Below are 21,977 nucleotides of genomic sequence, written 5' to 3'. Positions count from 1 at the left end.
TCTTATGTGCTCCATATAGCTACATCCATTAGACTCACCCCTGTTGTACTGACCCGCCGACCCCTCATGTGGCAAGTAGTCCCTGGCCTTTAGGTGAGTAGGGAACTTGCTCATTTTTTACAACACCGCTTGTATAGTCACAGTGTGAGATTAGTGGTGTGCAATCACAGTGTGATATAGCCGGTGTTTTCATCACTAGAACTGCTCTCTAAATGACACTGGATGTGATTAATATCCCTCTAAGACTGCTGCATTTTTAATTTTATTTTTTAAACCACCAATTTTACTCTACCACACTTTCCTGCAGGTATATAGAGTGTGTGTGTGCTCCCCACAACGCACGCTGCACGCGCGATATACCTAGGCATGTACCGGTTGTGCTCAGAGTTCTACAGTACCACCAGCATGCCACATCATGTTCATGCCCTGGCGATGACTTGACTTGTTTTGGTTTACAGGAAACGTTATAACCATTGCTTGTTTTTTGTCCTCTGTGTTTAGGCATAGGAGCTTCCACAGAGGTAACTCACACCACATACATGACACAAGCATGTTGTTGTTCCTTTTCTTTGCACTTTTTGTAAGGTCCTGATGAATCGCGGGTGACTTTACCCTGAGCGAGAAACATGTCGACCAGTCTCACTTCTAGCCATCTCTAGGGTCACTCGACCTAACCTGTTGATACCTAGCGAGCTAGTTCCACATTTTAATTGCGGCCAGGGGACCCCCAGAATAAAGTGAATTCCGGTACCCCTTGCTACATTTTAATAACCTCACCAAATATCATACCATCCTGCCCACACACCCCCACTTCACCATAAGGCTGTTGGATAAAAAGATCTCCGCCAAAGAGCCCCTCATTGAGGTGAGCCCGTCGGGAGTTGCACCGCCTTCCCGACGAGGAGCAAACGCCTATGATGAAGCATGACACCCTTCTGGGTGTGTGAGGCAACTACATCCAACACAATGGATGCCCTAGGGTGTCACTCAAACACCTTTGGTCACGCCAGTTAAACCTCCCTAGTCTGTCCACAGGAACAGTTCAGCAACCCCCTTTTGCGTCATCTGTACTAGATACAGACACATGCTGATACTGGACCTTCCACCATTCAGAGTGGTAATCTGTGTCCGTTGATCAAGTGATCAAATTTCCTCCCTCTTCTTTGAGAAATACTTTTGCACGGTGCCAACCGTGGGAGTTCCCTCCCGGTGGGTTAGATTTTTCAGATCCCCCTATTAACTGATCCCACACCATCGTGGTGGGTCATATACGGTCCACACCCCACATTGGGTTTGGAACCTTTTCTCCTTTTTGTCTCCTTCCCTTTTTCCCTACCTTCTGTGAAGGACCCCACCCCACCAGGACCAGGTTCCCTTAACCTTACCACTATGGAGGGTCAGGGTCTGAGTTTTGGTGAGGAGGATGCAGCAGCGATTATGAGGACACCCTCCCTGTTTGGCATTGACATAGAACCTGCCACGGGGAGTAATACAACCGAGTGGCAATCCCTGTCCGACCTCAAACGAGAATGGATAAGAATAACAATACACGGGACTATGATGGCTGAGTATTTTAAAGCCAAAATTGCTCCTAATGGCTTGATTGTTAAAAACTTCCCCAGAATCTTCTGGGAGGACGGACAATTTAAAGTTGAATGGTCACAAGTGTCATGGAAATGCACCAATGACCTCCTCATTCTCATCGTAAATAGAGCTAAACGATTAGCAGATGCACTTCTAGTCAAGATCCATGCAGCCGAGGCTGCCTTGAAGACCGCGGTACAGAATCCGGGCTTCAAAACTAAATTGGCTGAGATAAATAATGAAATGGCGGAACATAAAGAGTACCTCATGAATCAAAAGGTAGCAAAACTACAAAAAGACATCAAAAAGTTTTCGAAGGAGAAAGTCTATCCCTACCTGAAGGATGACTACGTCCCCCCTGGTACCAATTATAACTCTGATTCTAGCACGACTTCATCTAGGAGGGGTTCCAATAGTGGCTCTGACAGTAGCGGGGAAAATGATCCTGCACAGATGCCTCCTAGGGCGAAAAGAGGAAGGGGACGTGGACAACATAACTTTCCACATTACCCTAACCAAGGACAACCAGTGGGTCCCCCTTTTTGGCAATACCCGCAATTCCCCCATTTCCAACCACCTTTTGCCCCACAATATCCTCCATTCTATCCCCCCCAAAACCCTACACACCCTCCTTTTTTAGGCAGAGGCTGGGGCAGAGGGCGAGGGCGAAAAAGAGGGAACGCACCAGAGAAGAGAGTCCAATGGGAGGACACACACCCCCAGGGGATGGACACGAGGAGCACGAACCGATCAGGACCAAAATGAGCCTTTTGGTCAACCTGTCTGACCGTCTCCTCACAGAGAGAGAGGAAGAGGTCCTGCAGAAAGGTTTGGGCTTTGTTCCCACCCCCAAGATTGATTTATTCCAACAAACTAGAGAAATTCAATCTTTCTTTAGAAAAATAAGACTGAAAACCTTCTTTGAAGGCAAACCCTGCGAACCAACTGAAGACTCAGGTCTACATAATCCTTCAACCTTCACTCCCCACAATGGGATGGTCCCAAATGAAGTCTTGACTTTTGAACAAGCCGTACTCAAGGACATCAATAAACTAGACCGACAGACATCACACTCCAACATCTCGAAGAATGAGATGATTGTATTGAAATCAATGGCAGAAGACCCCTTGATTACTATTAAACAGGCGGACAAAGGGGGAGCCACAGTTTTAATGAATACTGTGGACTATGATCTGGAATACACCCGACAACTCAATGATCAAAGATACTATACACCCATCCCAAGTGATCCAACCATGCGCCTACAGACCACAATAACAAGCTTGGTGACAAGCGCGGAATGTGAACAATGGATCACCAAAAAAGAGGCAGACTTTCTGATAAAAAAGGACCCAAGGGTACCTTATTTTTATATACTGCCTAAGATCCATAAAGCAACCAGGCCTGTACCAGGGAGACCGATTGTTTCAGGGATAGACTCCGTATTGGAGCCACTCTCACAAGTCTGTGACCACTTCCTACAACCACTTGTGAAATGTATTCCCTCATACATCCAAGAAACCACGGATGTCCTACGCATTTGGGATAGTATACAGGATATAGGACAGGTTGATCTCTTGATTACCCTAGATGTAGAAGCCCTCTACACGAACATTCCTCAGAGGGCCACTCTTGAGGTAATAGAGGAAAGACTGGGCTCAGAAGCTTGGGTAACACTCCGCAGACTTTCATTATGGAATGTGCCACCCTAGCCCTCACCGAAAATTATTTCGAATACAGAGGAAAGTACTATCACCAGACCCAAGGTACATCTATGGGCAGTACTTTTGCCCCTTCGGTGGCCTGTCTGTACATGGCGTAATTCGAAGGCAAACACATACACCATGAATCGAATCCCTCTCGGGATAACATTAAAATGTGGAAACGCTTCATTGATGACATCCTTATCCTGTGGAGAGGCCCCTCGACCTCCCACGAGGCTTTCTTTGAATGGGTCAACAAACTGAATCCTTACCTACATTTCACCATGGCCTCCTCGCCAAATGAGATCTCCTTCCTGGACCTAACAATCAAACTGGAGGAAGGGTCTCTCAAAACCACCATGTACAGGAAACCCACAGACCGCAACAGCCTACTCCACTACAAGAGCCACCATCCAAGGGCCTTACGCACTAACCTGCCGTTCGGCCAATTCCTGCGGATAAGACGCAACTGTAGTGATGTGTCCAATTACAAGAAGGAGTCCGCAATCCTCTCTAGGAACCTACTTGACAGAGGCTACCCTAAAAGCGATGTCCTGAAACATAACATAACATAACATAACATAACAAAGCAAGGAAACGGGCCAGGAATGACAACCGAGAAGCTCTCCTTGAACGACAGGAAAAAGCTACGGTTGAGAATCAACCGATCACCTGTGTGACTACCTTTACCCCGTTGTCCAATAAAATCAGGAATACAATCAGACACCACTGGGGTATCCTCAATACAGGGGACATGGTTCTGGAACAACCGAGGTTTGCTTTTAAGAGATCACAAAACCTGAAGGATATCCTAATTAGTACCAGGCCCAAGAGTGTCAGGAAAGAAACTCAACAAACCTTGTGGCACTTGCCTCCCGTGACGGGCCATTACCCATGTGGCATGTGTGGGGTGTGCAGATACACTATGACTCTGAAGACCATACAGCTCTCCGAGACTTTCAAATGGGAACTCAGACACCACACCAACTGTAACACGACACATTGTATATACATGCTAATTTGCCCGTGTGGTCTACAGTATATCGGGATGACAACCCGCTCCATTAAAACACGCATCATCGAACATCGCAGCAATTTCCGCTGCAGAAAGACCCATACAAAAATGTGCAAACACTATGTAGACTCCAACCATAATGAAGACTCTCTGAAGTGGGTAGTTCTAGAATCCAGTCGAACTGCCCCAAAAGTGCCCTTTTCCGGAAGGAGCAAAGATGGGTTCATCGCCTTTCTTCCGACAAACAGGGCCTAAATGAGGACATCCCCTGGCACTCACTGTAAATCAATAGTCCCATTTATAGTACCTAGAGTATTCTTTTCCTCTTGTTCCAATCTCGGCTACAGCCAAGCACCCAGTGTTAATACAATACTCATGTGACGGTTCTATTACTGACGAAAAAACCCACACCCCCCCTGGCCTTTTACCTTTTACCTTAACACTGTTATCCTTCCGCTGCCATCACACTAGGGTCTGTACTAATGACAGATTATCACATGGCCGAAGTATTTGCACACCCTATCCAAGGGACCGCCACAGTTTGGTACCGGCAGATACCTACCCCTTGCCTACTACATCATGGCCGCCAGAGTGAGTGTTTACATCACGTGACCATTTACACCGAACGCTTATTCCGATACGGTTGCCAGTATTCTGCGGTCATATCAATTGCACATACGGGGTCCTTCCTTGAGTTACCTTTAAGGGTCCTGCACACACTATAGGGCTCCCTAGCACATACTGCCGGCTTTCTTCTATCCAAGTGACAGGTACAACATGACTCCCTGACCATCCCAATATGGCCGCCATAGTACCTGCTTTTACCACGTGACATTTTACAAGCGGGTGGTTACGCATCAGCGAACGCCGGTGCGTTTAAATAACACCGACCGCCGAGCTCATTTATCTACTCGAGCTCGGCGGAGATGGGTAGGTCTTCCCACGCGGACATGGGCAGATTGAGGTGAGTGTGACCATCGAGAGCATTAGAAAGGAGGTCAGAGCAATCCACATCAGACTATCGCCTTGCCTGTGATTGAAGCTCAGAGACTTTTCTTTACTTTTCTTATGTGCTCCATATAGCTACATCCATTAGACTCACCCCCGTTGTACTGACCCGCCGACCCCTCATGTGGCAAGTAGTCCCTGACCTTTAGGTGAGTAGGGAACTTGCTCATTTTTTACAACACCGCTTGTAAAGTCACAGTGTGAGATTAGTGGTGTGCAATCACAGTGTGATATAGCCGGTGTTTTCATCACTAGAACTGCTCTCTAAATGACACTGGATGTGATTAATATCCCTCTAAGACTGCTGCATTTTTAATTTTATTTTTTAAACCACCAATTTTACTCTACCACACTTTCCTGCACGTATATAGAGTGTGTGTGTGCTCCCCACAACGCACGCTGCACGCGCGATATACCTAGGCATGCACCGGTTGTGCTCAGAGTTCTACAGTACCACCAGCAAGCCACATCATGTTCATGCCCTGGCGATGACTTGACTTGTTTTGGTTTACAGGAAACGTTATAACCATTGCTTGTTTTTTGTCCTCTGTGTTTAGGCATAGGAGCTTCCACAGAGGTAACTCACAACACATACATGACACAAGCATGTTGTTGTTCCTTTTCTTTGCACTTTTTGTAAGGTCCTGATGAATCGCGGGTGACTTTACCCTGAGCGAGAAACATGTCGACCAGTCTCACTTCTAGCCATCTCTAGGGTCACTCGACCTAACCTGTTGATACCTAGCGAGCTAGTTCCACATTTTAATTGCAGCCAGGGGACCCCCAGAATAAAGTGAATTCCGGTACCCCTTGCTACATTTTAATAACCTCACCAAATATCATACCATCCTGCCCACACACCCCCACTTCACCATAAGGCTGTTGGATAAAAAGATCTCCGCCAGAGAGCCCCTCATTGAGGTGAGCCCGTCGGGGGTTGCACCGCCTCCCCGACGAGGAGCAAACGCCTATGATGAAGCATGACACCCTTCTGGGTGTGTGAGGCAACTACATCCAACACAATGGATGCCCTAGGGTGTCACTCAAACACCTTTGGTCACGCCAGTTAAGCCTCCCTAGTCTGTCCACAGGAACAGTTCAGCAACCCCCTTTTGCGTCATCTGTACTAGATACGGACACATGCTGATACTGGACCTTCCACCATTCAGAGTGGTAATCTGTGTCCGTTGATCAAGTGATCAAATTTCCTCCCTCTTCTTTGAGAAATAAATACTCTTACCACACATACTCTCACACCGCAAATACATTCATTCCGCATACTTTCATTAAGCACATACTTTCACTCCGCATTATTTCTGCACGCAATACTATCACTCCGCAAGGAATAATTAGATCTCAGTGACATCTTGGGGCACAGATTGGTGAGTCTGTAATGTTTGGAGGGAGCGGAGTTAAAATTAGCTTGGCTTACGGACAAGGGGGCGGGTAGGCGGGTGTGGCTCTAGTGGAGGCCCAAAGACTATTTAGTGGTATATGGACTATTGTCCGCACCTAAACAGAGAGAGTGCATGTTGGCATGGTTACTGAAGTGGGATCAACCTCCTCCTTCGCAATTCTCTACTTGACTGGAGCAGATGGTGCGGATTAAACTGCAAATAATTTACAAAAAAAGGAGCTGAGGAGTACTGCTTTGAGTTAGCAGAAGCATGGTGGATTATTTTATTTTAAAAAAAGAGTGGAAAAAGTAGTAAGAAAAAAAAGGAGACTTACTGAATTAATCAACGGTGAATCCGGAAACTCGACGGTGCACTGCGTACACGATAGAAGATGGTGAATTTGAATTCTCTCCAAGCGGAAATAAAAAGACGAAACTTATTTGTTTAAAAAAAACTGGCGTAGCGTAGGAAAAATTATGTTGAGAGGCTACAGAATATTACAGATTGTGAAGCAATTAACAAGGTAAGCGTAGGTTATTGAAGAAAAATGTCTCTTTTTTATCTTTATAAATATTTTTGATGAAAGCGGTAGTTCAATGTAACAATAATTTTACTTTGCAGAGTGACTTCTACAGGAATGAATGTAGGAAAGATCTGCGGTAAGGTAAGTTAGATTTTATTAACAGTAATTGATTAAGAAAGAAAGAACATTAATGAGAATAGATGGAAAAAAAGAAAGTAATTGTTTTTTTTATAAAAAAACGTTATTAATCTTTTACAAAGAAGAAGAATATTCGTTCTTACATTAATAAAAAATATGTTTATTGAAAAATACATTTACAAAGTGTTTAGTAAAAGATTTGCTAATAAATTACAACGATTTTAATAATGAAGTAATAGAAAAAATATAATTCTTGTTACAGAGCAAGTTGGTCGAATGGTTAATTGGAGTCTTCAAAGGTTACTGCAAGCGTGTTAAGGATGTCCAGCTGAAAGAAAGAACTGCGCAAAGGTAAGATAATTATGTAAATTATTTATAAAAAAGAAATCAGGCTAAATATAGTGTAAGGATAGAGGAGGGAGGTTGAAAGTAATGCAGTATGTTTGAATATTAATTTTAAAATTAAAAAATAATGGTAGCATATTCCTATGCATGTTGCTGTTCATACACCTAGGGGTCCATTAGGATGTTGGGCGATGGCACCACCGCGGTGCTGGCGGGGGGGGGGAACGCCTTTTGCCACCCGCGAGCAGCGGGGAAACACGTCTGCCATATTAGTATAGGAAAACATAGGTCAAATCCCGTCCGCCGCGAAGCGACGTGCACTGCCATCAAAGTGCGCCCGCCACCGCGGCGGTGGGAGCAAATGGAGACTCACCGCCGAGCGGAATGACGTCCGCCCGATCCACAAATTAGGATGGCCTAAACAAGCAGACGCACCGCGGCGGAGACACTGCCCAACCAGAGACAGCGGAAACTCGACAGCGGAGCGCAATAGCAGAGACCCGGTTCACACCACCCGGTCACGACCGCCATGGACGCGGCTCTACATGTGTTTCTGGTGTTGTACCTGCTACAACACTATCATCAAATGGGCCGCCGCGGACGACGCCGCAGGTACACAACTACACAAAAACAACACACAGGCTGCGGGTCACAACACATCCACAACGGCACCCACACATGACCCACCGGGCACCAAGTCACCCCACTGCAGCCGGGACACACATCGACCGCGAACTTGCAGCAACGTCCCGGTTTTGTCACCGCAGCGTTCAACACATGCGCACAATGCAGAAGGCACCTGATGCGCAAAATCAGCGCATCGCTCCCCAGGGTCGAAACGTGGATGCATTCCCTTCTTGCACGAACCAACTATTACAAATCTTTACCTACTGGATTATTGTGTATATAGTTGTCGTCGTCAATAAGTCTATGAATTCACAATTTTACATGTTGTTTTAAATGTTTACCAGTCTTGCACAGAATTCAAATGTTTTGTATGTTTTATGTATATTTTATGGACAGCAACTTGAATACTTTGATTCAAATACAGAGAGTATGAAAGTATATGAGTAAAGCTTTACTTTTATTTTTGATTTGTGGTCAGTGTGGTTGATAATATTGGTATAGGTACCACTATCTTTGCACCCTAAGTAGGGACGAAGTTAACAAATAATACATTTGGAATACTAAACTACTGTGTATTTCTGTCTGACAGAACCATTATGATTTATTGCATTACCCACCCAGGTTCTGAGGGTTACAGGGTCACCCCATTACAGGTAATGACAAAAAACACACAACGAAAGGCCCACACACGCTGAAGGCTGCCAATACTTGCCAGCATATACACACACACACTCAAACAAACACACACCCTGGGTGTAGCCACAAACAGAACACACACACAGGGATGCCTGAACTGATGCCTACACAAAAACAACACACAAACCCCACAGGAACACACACAGAACCCCATCAGAAACACACATACCCTGTCAGCCAAACTGGGAAAAGGCGATCGGAGCACACACACAACAGGAGTGCACAACCTCATCACTCAGGAACAAAACACACACAACATACCACAAATCACACAAGAAGTGCACAAGCACAGAACTATACTGCCACATCAAACCAACCACAGATGCACATGAAATAAAAAAATGAACAAATACCACAGGATATCAGGGGATGCACATCAGGCAGTGCCAAGGCCACATACACACAGCACTGTATTCACAACAAGCAGTGTGTGCACAACAAGCACAACAGTCACACACAGACATGACTGACACAACATCAACCCACACAAAACAAATCAGCACAGCACAAACACAACAGCACACCCAAGAAGTGAAGCTATAACACAGACAACACACTTACATCCAACACAACAACAACAGATGCACAACTAAGGGAAACAAGAGCACAACCATCCTGACCAGAGCACTGGGCAGCAACCACAGCTGAAGTGCACATGAGCAATCCTCACTGACTAATAGCACAAGAACATCACACATAAACCATTGGGGAAATGTCCAGAGTGTAACATCACTCTTGGCCCAAGAACTGCACCACAAAGCACAGTCTCACTAATGAAGTGATGTGGAGGCACACACATGGAAACCAAGGGGACAGCTGACATCAAAGTGAACTGACCTGCATGTCAGTAGTAGGCATGGTAGGGGTGTACCATACACAAATTGAGTGAGTGCAGACCCACAGTGCGTAGGCATAAGTAGAACACGTAGGGGATAGCATTACACCACACACCCCATGCCATACAGGAGGATAAAAGACACCATGTGCCTGCAATGCATGAGAAACACAAACACAATGGCAGTGTGGAGCAGCAGGGCTACACGGTCTACACAAACACACTCAAGACACATTGATGATCAAACAAACACAACACTTATGTGCAAGTCACACCCTTTACACAGTCATAAGTGAGCAGAACAACAAAGAGGAGTCAGACAGAACAGCATGGACACACCAACACACTGCACAGTGCACAATAGACAACTCAAACATGTGCATACAACCATATCCACAGGGCAGGACAATCCAAACAACAGGCACACGACTCCTGGGTGACACGTGTGTCTATCACAATCCAGGGGCACACACACATCCACACCCACTACAAAGTCACACCTTTTACACTGCACACCTCTTGACTATCCAAGAGCACACATCTCATGTAGGCCATGGGACCAGGACTAAGGATCAACACAAGATGACCATACACATACACACCTGGGCACACATAAAGGAATAACACACATACATCATGACATTGCCCCGCCTGCATGCAAACCTGTGCACACCATCACACCCTGTGCTAGCAATGTCCCCAAACCTGACATGGCAACAATGTAGCCAACAATAGCAAACCACTAAAAAGAGAACTGCATGGCAGGCAAAAGACCCATTACAGATAACACTAGTATCAGTGTCTGAATGGACTGAAGACACTGTCACTCCTGTTTAAAAATGTGATGCGGGCAAAGAGCTTGGCAATGTTGAAGTGACACATAGAGCATGGTGCACAGGCAACCAAATGCACACACCAAAATAACTTCAATCAGCAAGGACACTGACAAAACACACCACATGAGTAACTGTCTTTATTCACATATTGCACAGATGTGACAGTAGAACAACAGTAGACAAGAGCAAGGCACACAATGCTGATCATATGCAAGATAATCTGCACAGGCTAACTACAAACAGGAAGGCCAGTGTCCATGGCACAGGGGAGAGCCCAACACAGCGGAGTAACAGGGCCAGTGTCCAGTTCAGGGTGCACATCAAGTACATGAGAGGCTGCACAGGGGAGAGTCTAACACAGCAGAGCAACATGGCCAGTTTCCATGGCACAGGGGAGAGTCCAACACATCAAAGCAACAGGGCCAGTGGCCATGGCACAGGGGAGAGTCCAACACAGCAGATCAACAGGGCCAGTGTCCATGGCAGGTGGCACAGCAAGTAGGGGTAAAGTACGGACAAAAGTGCACCGGGTTATGTGCCTGATAGAAAAATGGGGAAGGAAAACTGAATAACTAATGACTGGAAACACTCTAGTGTTGATTTCTTATGATATTTTATTTTTATAACATTCTTTTTTTCTTAGCAATTGTTTTTCTTAATTCATTTATACGTGCAAATTGTTATAGGTAAAAAGAGACAAAATATGTGCAAATAGTGTAAAAATAGACAATTTGATTAATTATTAAAAAAATACAGAAGTGCATTCCTTTTCAACGCGTTTCGGCGTGAGCCTTCTTCAGGAAGTCTGTATTCATGCACCAATATCTGCTGGCGGATAAAGCCCAAGCCGATGTAAGTGTGCTGTAGTATGGTAAGGAAGTCAGTCCACCTGCTGGTTGTTTGTTGTGTGGAAGATATCCTATCTGACGGTGGTCTATGGATGCGTGAACGATGGGTCCTCCTATGTACACTGATTGTATCGGTAGATTTGCGTGGTATTCAGAACTGGCGGACCGTACAGACGGACGATCGGGTAATGGACGGATCCTCACAATCATAGATGGAGTCCTCCCTGGATTCATGAGGGTACACTCTTTACCTGCATCAAACAAGCGTCTTTTGATCGATGGTACCATATACTTTTATATAGTCAGTGCATTGGAAAGAATACCACGCAAATCTACCGATACAATCAGTGTACATAGGAGGACCCATCGTTCACGCATCCATAGACCACCGTCAGATAGGATATCTTCCACACAACAAACAACCAGCAGGTGGACTGACTTCCTTACCATACTACAGCACACTTACATCGGCTTGGGCTTTATCCGCCAGCAGATATTGGTGCATGAATACAGACTTCCTGAAGAAGGCTCACGCCGAAACGCGTTGAAAAGGAATGCACTTCTGTATTTTTTAATAATTAATCAAATTGTCTATTTTTACACTATTTGCACATATTTTGTCTCTTTTTACCTATAACAATTTGCACGTATAAATGAATTAAGAAAAAAAATTGCTAAGAAAAAAAGAATGTTATAAAAATAAAATATCATAAGAAATCAACACTAGAGTGTTTCCAGTCATTAGTTATTCAGTTTTCCTTCCCCATTTTTCTATCAGGCACATAACCCGGTGCACTTTTGTCCGTACTTTACCCCTACATGCTGTTTCCTTGCCAGGGTTCATCCGATTAGGCAGGGGCCCCTTATTTTCCTAAATTAGGTGGCACAGCAAGTACATGGGAGGCTGCACTGGGAATAGGACAACACAGCAGAGCAACAGGGCAAGTGTCCAGGGCACAGGGGGGAGTCCAACACAGCAGAGCAATAGTGCCAGTGTCCATGGCACAGGGGAGAGCCCAACACAGCAGAGCAACAGGGCCAGTGTCCATGGCACAGGGGAGAGCCCAACACAGCAAAGCAACAGGGCCACTGTCCATGTCACAGGGGAGAGCCCAACACAGCAGAGCAACAGGGCCAGTGTCCAGTTCAGGGTGCACATCAAGTACACAAGAGGCTGCACAGGGGAGAGTCCAACACAGCAGAGCAACAGGGCCAGTGTCCATGGCACAGGGGAGAGCCCAACACAGCAGAGCAACAAGGCCAGTGTCCATGGCACAGGGAAGAGCCCAAAACAGCAGAGCAACAGGGCCAGTTTCCATGGCAGGTGGCACAGCAAGTACATGAGAGGCTGCACTGGGAATAGGACAACACAGCAGAGCAACAGGGCAAGTGTCCAGGACACTGGGGAGTCCAACACAGCAGAGCAACAGTGCCAGTGTCCATGGCACAGGGGAGAGCCCAACACAGCAGAGCAACAGGGCCAGTGTCCTTGGCACAGGGGAGAGCCCAACACAGCAGAGCAACAGGGCCAGTGTCCAGTTCAGGGTGCACATCAAGTACACACGAGGCTGCACAGGGGAGAGCCCAACACAGCAGAGCAACAAGGCCAGTGTCCATGGCACAGGGAAGAGCCCAACACAGCAAAGCAACAGGGCCAGTGTCCATGGCACAGGGGGGAGTCCAACACAGCAGAGCAACAGGGCCAGTGTCCATGGCACAGGGGAGAGTCCAACACAGCAGAGTAACAGGGCCAGTGTCCATGGCACAGGGGAGAGTCCAACACAGCAGAGCAACAGGGCTAGTGTCCATGGCACAGGGGAGAGCCCAACACAGCAGAGCAACAGGGCCAGTGTCGAGTTCAGGGTGCACATCAAGTACATGAGAGGCTGCACAGGGGAGGGTCCAACACAGCAGAGCAACAGGGCCAGTGTCCATGGCACAGGGGAGAGCCCAACACAGCAGAGCAACAAGGCCAGTGTCCATGGCTCAGGGGAGAGCCCAACACAGCAGAGCAACAGGGCCAGTGTCCATGGCACGGGGAGAGCCCAACACAGCGGAGTAACAGGGCCAGTGTCCAGTTCAGGGTGCACATCAAGTACATGAGAGGCTGCACAGGGAGGAGTCCAACACATCAAAGCAACAGGGCCAGTGGCCATGGCACAGTGGAGAGTCCAACACAGCAGATCAACAGGGCCAGTGTCCATGGCAGGTGGCACAGCAAGTACATGAGAGGCTGCACTGGGAATAGGACAACACAGCAGAGCAACGGGGCAAGTGTCCAGGGCACAGGGGAGAGCCCAACACAGCAGAGCAACAGGGCCAGTGTCCATGGCACAGGGGAGAGCCCAACACAGCAGAGCAACAGGGCCAGTGTCCATGGGACAGGGGAGAGCCCAACACAGCAGAGCAACAGGGCCAGTGTTCAGTTCAGGGTGCACATCAAGTACACAAGAGGCTGCACAGGGGAGAGTCCAACACAGCAGAGCAACAGGGCCAGTGTCCATGGCACAGATGAGAGCCCAACACAGCAGAGCAACAAGGCCAGTGTCCATGGCACAGCGAAGAGCCCAACACAGCAGAGCAACAGGGGCAGTGTCCATGGCAGGTGGGACAGCAAGTACATGAGAGGCTGCACTGGCAATAGGACAACACAGCAAAGCAACAGGGCAAGTGTCCAGGGCACAGGGGGGAGTCCAACACAGCAGAGCAACAGTGCCAGTGTCCATGGCACAGGGGAGAGCCCAACACGGCAGAGCAACAGGGCCAGTGTCCATGGCACAGGGGAGAGCCCAACACAGCAAAGCAACAGGGCCAGTGTCCAGTTCAGGGTGCACATCAAGTACACAAGAGGCTGCACAGGGGAGAGTCCAACACAGCAGAGCAACAGGGCCAGTGTCCATGGCACAGGGGAGAGCCCAAGACAGCAGAGCAACAAGGCCAGTGTCCATGGCACAGGGAAGAGCCCAACACAGCAGAGCAACAGGGCCAGAGTCCATGGCAGGTGGCACAGAAAGTACATGAGAGGCTGCACTGGGAATAGGACAACACAGCAGAGCAACAGGACAAGTGTCCAGGGCACAGGGGGGAGTCCAACACAGCAGAGCAACAGTGCCAGTGTCCATGGCACAGGGGAGAGCCCAACACAGCAGAGCAACAGGGCCAGTGTCCATGGCACAGGGGAGAGCCCAACACAGCAGAGCAACAGGGCCAGTGTCCATGGGACAGGGGAGAGCCCAACACAGCAGAGCAACAGGGCCAGTGTTCAGTTCAGGGTGCACATCAAGTACACAAGAGGCTGCACAGGGGAGAGTCCAACACAGCAGAGCAACAGGGCCAGTGTCCATGGCACAGGGGAGAGCCCAACACAGCAGAGCAACAAGGCCAGTGTCCATGGCACAGGGAAGAGCCCAAAACAGCAGAGCAACAGGGCCAGTTTCCATGGCAGGTGGCACAGCAAGTACACACGAGGCTGCACAGGGGAGAGCCCAACACAGCAGAGCAACAAGGCCAGTGTCCATGGCACAGGGAAGAGCCCAACACAGCAAAGCAACAGGGCCAGTGTCCATGGCACAGGGGGGAGTCCAACACAGCAGAGCAACAGGGCCAGTGTCCATGGCACAGGGGAGAGTCCAACACAGCAAAGCAACAGGGCCAGTGTCCAGTTCAGGGTGCACATCAAGTACACAAGAGGCTGCACAGGGGAGAGTCCAACACAGCAGAGCAACAGGGCCAGTGTCCATGGCACAGGGGAGAGCCCAAGACAGCAGAGCAACAAGGCCAGTGTCCATGGCACAGGGAAGAGCCCAACACAGCAGAGCAACAGGGCCAGAGTCCATGGCAGGTGGCACAGAAAGTACATGAGAGGCTGCACTGGGAATAGGACAACACAGCAGAGCAACAGGACAAGTGTCCAGGGCACAGGGGGGAGTCCAACACAGCAGAGCAACAGTGCCAGTGTCCATGGCACAGGGGAGAGCCCAACACAGCAGAGCAACAGGGCCAGTGTCCATGGCACAGGGGAGAGCCCAACACAGCAGAGCAACAGGGCCAGTGTCCATGGGACAGGGGAGAGCCCAACACAGCAGAGCAACAGGGCCAGTGTTCAGTTCAGGGTGCACATCAAGTACACAAGAGGCTGCACAGGGGAGAGTCCAACACAGCAGAGCAACAGGGCCAGTGTCCATGGCACAGGGGAGAGCCCAACACAGCAGAGCAACAAGGCCAGTGTCCATGGCACAGGGAAGAGCCCAAAACAGCAGAGCAACAGGGCCAGTTTCCATGGCAGGTGGCACAGCAAGTACACACGAGGCTGCACAGGGGAGAGCCCAACACAGCAGAGCAACAAGGCCAGTGTCCATGGCACAGGGAAGAGCCCAACACAGCAAAGCAACAGGGCCAGTGTCCATGGCACAGGGGGGAGTCCAACACAGCAGAGCAACAGGGCCAGTGTCCATGGCACAGGGGAGAGTCCAACACAGCAAAGCAACAGGGCCAGTGTCCAGTTCAGGGTGCACATCAAGTACACAAGAGGCTGCACAGGGGAGAGTCCAACACAGCAGAGCAACAGGGCCAGTGTCCATGGCACAGGGGAGAGCCCAAGACAGCAGAGCAACAAGGCCAGTGTCCATGGCACAGGGAAGAGCCCAACACAGCAGAGCAACAGGGCCAGAGTCCATGGCAGGTGGCACAGAAAGTACATGAGAGGCTGCACTGGGAATAGGACAACACAGCAGAGCAACAGGACAAGTGTCCAGGGCACAGGGGGGAGTCCAACACAGCAGAGCAACAGTGCCAGTGTCCATGGCACAGGGGAGAGCCCAACACAGCAGAGCAACAGGGCCACTGTCCATGGCACAGGGGAGAGCCCAACACAGCAGAGCAACAGGGCCAGTGTCCAGTTCAGGGTGCACATCAAGTACACAAGAGGCTGCACAGGGGAGAGTCCAACACAGCAGAGCAACAGGGCCAGTGTCCATGGCACTGGGGAGAGCCCAACACAGCAGAGCAACAAGGCCAGTGTCCATGGCACAGGGAAGAGCCCAACACAGCCGAGCAACAGGGCCAGTGTCCATGGCACAGGGGAGAGCCCAACACAGCAGAGCAACAGGGCCAGTGTCGAGTTCAGGGTGCACATCAAGTACATGAGAGGCTGCACAGGGGAGGGTCCAACACAGCATAGCAACAGGGCCAGTGTCCATGGCACAGGGGAGAGCCCAACACAGCAGAGCAACAAGGCCAGTGTCCATGGCACAGGGGAGAGCCCAACACAGCAGAGCAACAGGGCCAGTGTCCATGGCACGGGGAGAGCCGAACACAGCGGAGTAACAGGGCCAGTGTCCAGTTCAGGGTGCACATCAAGTACATGAGAGGCTGCACAGGGGGGAGTCCAACACATCAAAGCAACAGGGCCAGTGGCCATGGCACAGTGGAGAGTCCAACACAGCAGATCAACAGGGCCAGTGTCCATGGCAGGTGGCACAGCAAGTACATGAGAGGCTGCACTGGGAATAGGACAACACAGCAGAGCAACGGGGCAAGTGTCCAGGGCACAGGGGAGAGCCCAACACAGCAGAGCAACAGGGCCAGTGTCCATGGCACAGGGGAGAGCCCAACACAGCAGAGCAACAGGGCCAGTGTCCATGGGACAGGGGAGAGCCCAACACAGCAGAGCAACAGGGCCAGTGTTCAGTTCAGGGTGCACATCAAGTACACAAGAGGCTGCACAGGGGAGAGTCCAACACAGCAGAGCAACAGGGCCAGTGTCCATGGCACAGGGGAGAGCCCAACACAGCAGAGCAACAAGGCCAGTGTCCATGGCACAGGGAAGAGCCCAAAACAGCAGAGCAACAGGGCCAGTTTCCATGGCAGGTGGCACAGCAAGTACACACGAGGCTGCACAGGGGAGAGCCCAACACAGCAGAGCAACAAGGCCAGTGTCCATGGCACAGGGAAGAGCCCAACACAGCAAAGCAACAGGGCCAGTGTCCATGGCACAGGGGGGAGTCCAACACAGCAGAGCAACAGGGCCAGTGCCCATGGCACAGGGGAGAGTCCAACACAGCAGAGTAACAGGGCCAGTGTCCATGGCACAGGGAAGAGTCCAACACAGCAGAGTAACAGGGCCAGTGTCCATGGCACAGGGGAGAGTCCAACACAGCAGAGCAACAGGGCTAGTGTCCATGGCACAGGGGAGAGCCCAACACAGCAGAGCAACAGGGCCAGTGTCGAGTTCAGGGTGCACATCAAGTACATGAGAGGCTGCACAGGGGAGGGTCCAACACAGCAGAGCAACAGGGCCAGTGTCCATGGCACAGGGGAGAGCCCAACACAGCAGAGCAACAAGGCCAGTGTCCAGTCTCCTCGCTTCCTGCCTCGAGTGTTCGCTCCCCTGCCTGCGCTCCCTCTGAAAGTGGTATCGTTATTCTTATGCTGCTCTGACTCCAAGATCTGTGTATTAAGAGCGTGTGAATTCAGTATTTAGCTTTTCATTACCTGCTTATTACTCTCGCTGCACTGTGTCCTAGTTTGGCAATTTAAAAGCGCATGCAGTTAAGTTTTTCATATCGTGCTTATCTCTAAGTTGCATTGTAACTAGTTTGCCATATTTAAAGCGTCTGCATTCCGTTTTCATTCATTGACCATTCCTGCGCATTGTTTGTAAGAGCCCCCGGCGCCCTGCCCTCCCCTCCATTTTGTGCTTGTTGTTATTGTGCTCCGTCCCTTGAGCCCGCCACGCCTCCCAGCTGAGCCGCCCTCCCACTAACATTAAAACGCGTCCTCTGTCCTCACGGCGCTGTGATTCACTCCTCGCTTCCTGCCTCGAGTGTTCGCTCTCCTGCCTGCGCTCCCTCTGAAAGTGGTATCGTTATTCTTATGCTGCTCTGACTCCAAGATCTGTGTATTAAGAGCGTGTGAATTCAGTATTTAGCTTTTCATTACCTGCTTATTACTCTCGCTGCACTGTGTCCGAGTTTGGCGATTTAAAAGCGCATGCAGTTAAGTTTTTCATATCGTGCTTATCTCTAAGTTGCATTGTAACTAGTTTGCCATATTTAAAGCGTCTGCATTCCGTTTTCATTCATTGACCATTCCTGCGCATTGTTTGTAAGAGCCCCCGGCGCCCTGCCCTCCCCTCCATTTTGTGCTTGTTGTTATTGTGCTCCGTCCCTTGAGCCCGCCACGCCTCCCAGCTGAGCCGCCCTCGCCCCTCCCCTTCCACTATCCATATATGACAGTAGTTCCCGCGCGCAGCGTTCACGCGCAGCGACCGCGCCCCATCCGCGCCGAAGGTGCGCCAAAGGTAAGCCCGTCTACGCCCGTCCGCGCCTGGACCGCGCCCAGCGCCAGACCCCCTGCCCCTCACGCTGCCCAGCCCCACCGCATTACCTACGATGCTGCCACCCTCCTAGCCCTTAACCCCGGTCGCTCCCCCAACTGCGTCCAAGCCGCTCCGGGACGCACCCATGGACCGTTCTCCTGCATCTCCTGCAATTTCATCGGCACCGCCAACATCCCCGCTACGACCACAACACAGACTCCCAACCCCAACCACCTAGAATGTATCCTTCTCAACACCCGCTCGGTCCACAGGCACGCCATTGACCTTTGGAACCTACTAGACACCATCTCTCCTGACGTCGCCTTCCTAACGGAAACATGGATGAACGCTTCCTCCGCCCCTGACATCGCCATTGCCATCCCCGATGACTATAAGATCACACGCAAGGACCGCACCGACCATACAGGAGGAGGAATCGCTATCGTCCATAAGAAATCAATCCGCATCTCAACCAGCTCTGACGCCAACCTCGTGAACTCCGAACACCTTCACTTCCAGATCCACATCGACCCCAAGACCACACTCAGAGGCACCCTCCTCTACAGACCACCAGGACCCCGCGCAAAATTCAGTGAAGACATCACGGACTTCATCACCCCACACGCGCTCCCCTCCAAAGACTACATCCTTCTGGGAGACCTCAACTTCCACCTTGAAAAGATCAACGACCGCAACACCACCACCCTCTTAGACAACCTCGCCAACCTCGGACTTAAACAACTGGTCACTTCCCCCACCCACATCGCAGGTCACACACTCGACCCCATCTTCACCTCCAGCAACCATGTCTCCTTCAGCCACACTACGGATCTCCTCTGGACTGACCACAGCTGCGTTCACTTCACCTACAACAAGCCGAAACCCACCAACCACCTCCAACCAACCCTACAAAGAAACTGGAACAAAATCACCACGGAGCAGATCTCCACATCGCTCCTTCAAACCTCCCCAGCCCTCTCTTCCAACGCCAACGAAGCCGCCTCCAACCTCACCCTTTGGCTATCCAACACCGCCGACACCTTAGCACCACTGAAGAAACGTCAAAGCAAACCTGGCAGCAAAAAGGCCTCATGGTTCAACGATGATCTTAAGAAGTCCAAGAAACTGTGCCGCTCCCTTGAAAAAGCCTGGAAAAAAGACCCATCCACCAGCAACAAAGACGCCTTCAAAAACGCCATCCGTACTCACCACCAACTGATCCGTAAAGCCAAGAAAACAGCATTCAAGGATCGACTTGACAACCACGCCCACAACAGTAAGGAACTTTTCAACATCGTCAAGGAATTTTCCAACCCCTCGGCCAACTCCAACGACATCACCCCCTCTCAAACCCTCTGCGATTCCCTAGCCTCTTTTTTCCACAACAAGATTGCTGACATCCACAACAGCTTTGACAACCAACCCGGAAACCAACCCACCCTACCATCAGCTGTCCATCTTCCCCCCATTAACACCCTTAACGCCTGGAACCCTATCTCCACTGAGGACACCATCCGCCTGATGAATTCCATCCACTCTGGATCCCCCACAGACCCTTGCCCTCACCACATCTTCAACAAAGCAGACTCCGTCATAGCTCCGCACCTCCGAGACGTCATCAACTGCTCCTTCAACTCCGCTACCTTCCCAGAACATTGGAAACACGCTGAACTCACCGCCCTTCTGAAAAAACCAACAGCAGATCCCACCGAACTCAAAAACTACCGCCCCATCTCGCTTCTTCCATTCCCGGCCAAAGTCATCGAGAAAGCTGTCAACAACCAGCTCGCCGCCTTCCTCGAAGCCAACAAATCACTCGACCCCTCACATTCTGGATTCCGAGCCAAACACAGCACTGAGACCGCCCTCATCGCAGCAACAGACGACATTCGAACTCTACTGGACAATGGAGACACAGTCGCCCTCATCCTCCTCGACCTTTCTGCAGCCTTCGACACTGTCTGCCACAGCACCCTTTTACAACGCCTCAGAAACATCGGAATCCAAGGAAAGGCACTGGAATGGATCACCTCGTTCCTCACCGGAAGAACCCAGAGAGTCCGCCTCCCACCATTCAAGTCCAAGGCCTCTGAAATCATCTGCGGCGTACCACAAGGATCCTCACTCAGTCCCACCCTCTTCAACGTATACATGAGCCCCCTCGCGGCCATCGCCCGCCAACACAACCTCAACATCATCTCTTACGCAGATGACACTCAACTGATCCTATCTCTCACCAAGGACCCCAGCACCGCCAAAACTAACCTTCACGAAGGAATGAAAGAAGTCGCCGAATGGATGAAACAAAGCCGACTGAAACTGAACTCAGACAAAACAGAGGTCCTCATCTTAGGTAATTCCCCCTCTGCATGGGACAACTCCTGGTGGCCAGAAGCCCTCGGAAATGCACCCACCCCGACAGACCACGCACGGAACCTTGGCGTCATCCTGGATTCTTCACTCTCAATGAGCAGACAAGTCAGCGCCGTATCGTCTTCCTGCTTTAACATTCTTCGCATGCTCAGAAAAACATTTCGCTGGATCCCCACCGAAACAAGGAAAACAGTCACCCATGCTCTGGTCACGAGCCGACTGGACTACGGAAACACCCTCTACGCAGGTACCACCGCTAAACTCCAGAATAAACTACAACAAATCCAAAACGCCTCAGCCAGGCTCATATTAGACATCCCACGCAACGAACACATCTCTGGTCACCTTAAAGATCTCCACTGGCTACCCGTCAATAAGAGGATTACTTTCCGCCTGCTCACCCACGCACACAAATCTCTCTACGACATCGGACCAGACTGCCTCAACTCTCGACTGTCCTTCTACACCCCCTCCCGCCAACTCCGCTCTTCCAGCCAAGCCTTCGCCACTGTACCTCGCATCAACAAGACCACCATGGGAGGCAGATCCTTCTCTTACCTGGCTGCCAAAACCTGGAACTCACTCCCCGCTTACCTTCGCCTCACCCAGAATCACCTAGCGTTCAGAAAGCAGCTTAAAACGTGGATATTTGACAAATAATCATCCCCCCCTTCCTAAGCGCCTTGAAACCCTCTGGGTATGTAGTGCGCTATATAAATTTTAAGACTTGA

Source organism: Lissotriton vulgaris, chromosome 6 (genome assembly GCF_964263255.1).
Source record: "Lissotriton vulgaris chromosome 6, aLisVul1.2, whole genome shotgun sequence".
In the NCBI taxonomy this organism is placed as follows: Eukaryota; Metazoa; Chordata; class Amphibia; order Caudata; family Salamandridae; genus Lissotriton; species Lissotriton vulgaris.
The sequence above is the reverse complement of the archived record's forward strand: the minus strand, read 5'-3'. Positions refer to the sequence as shown.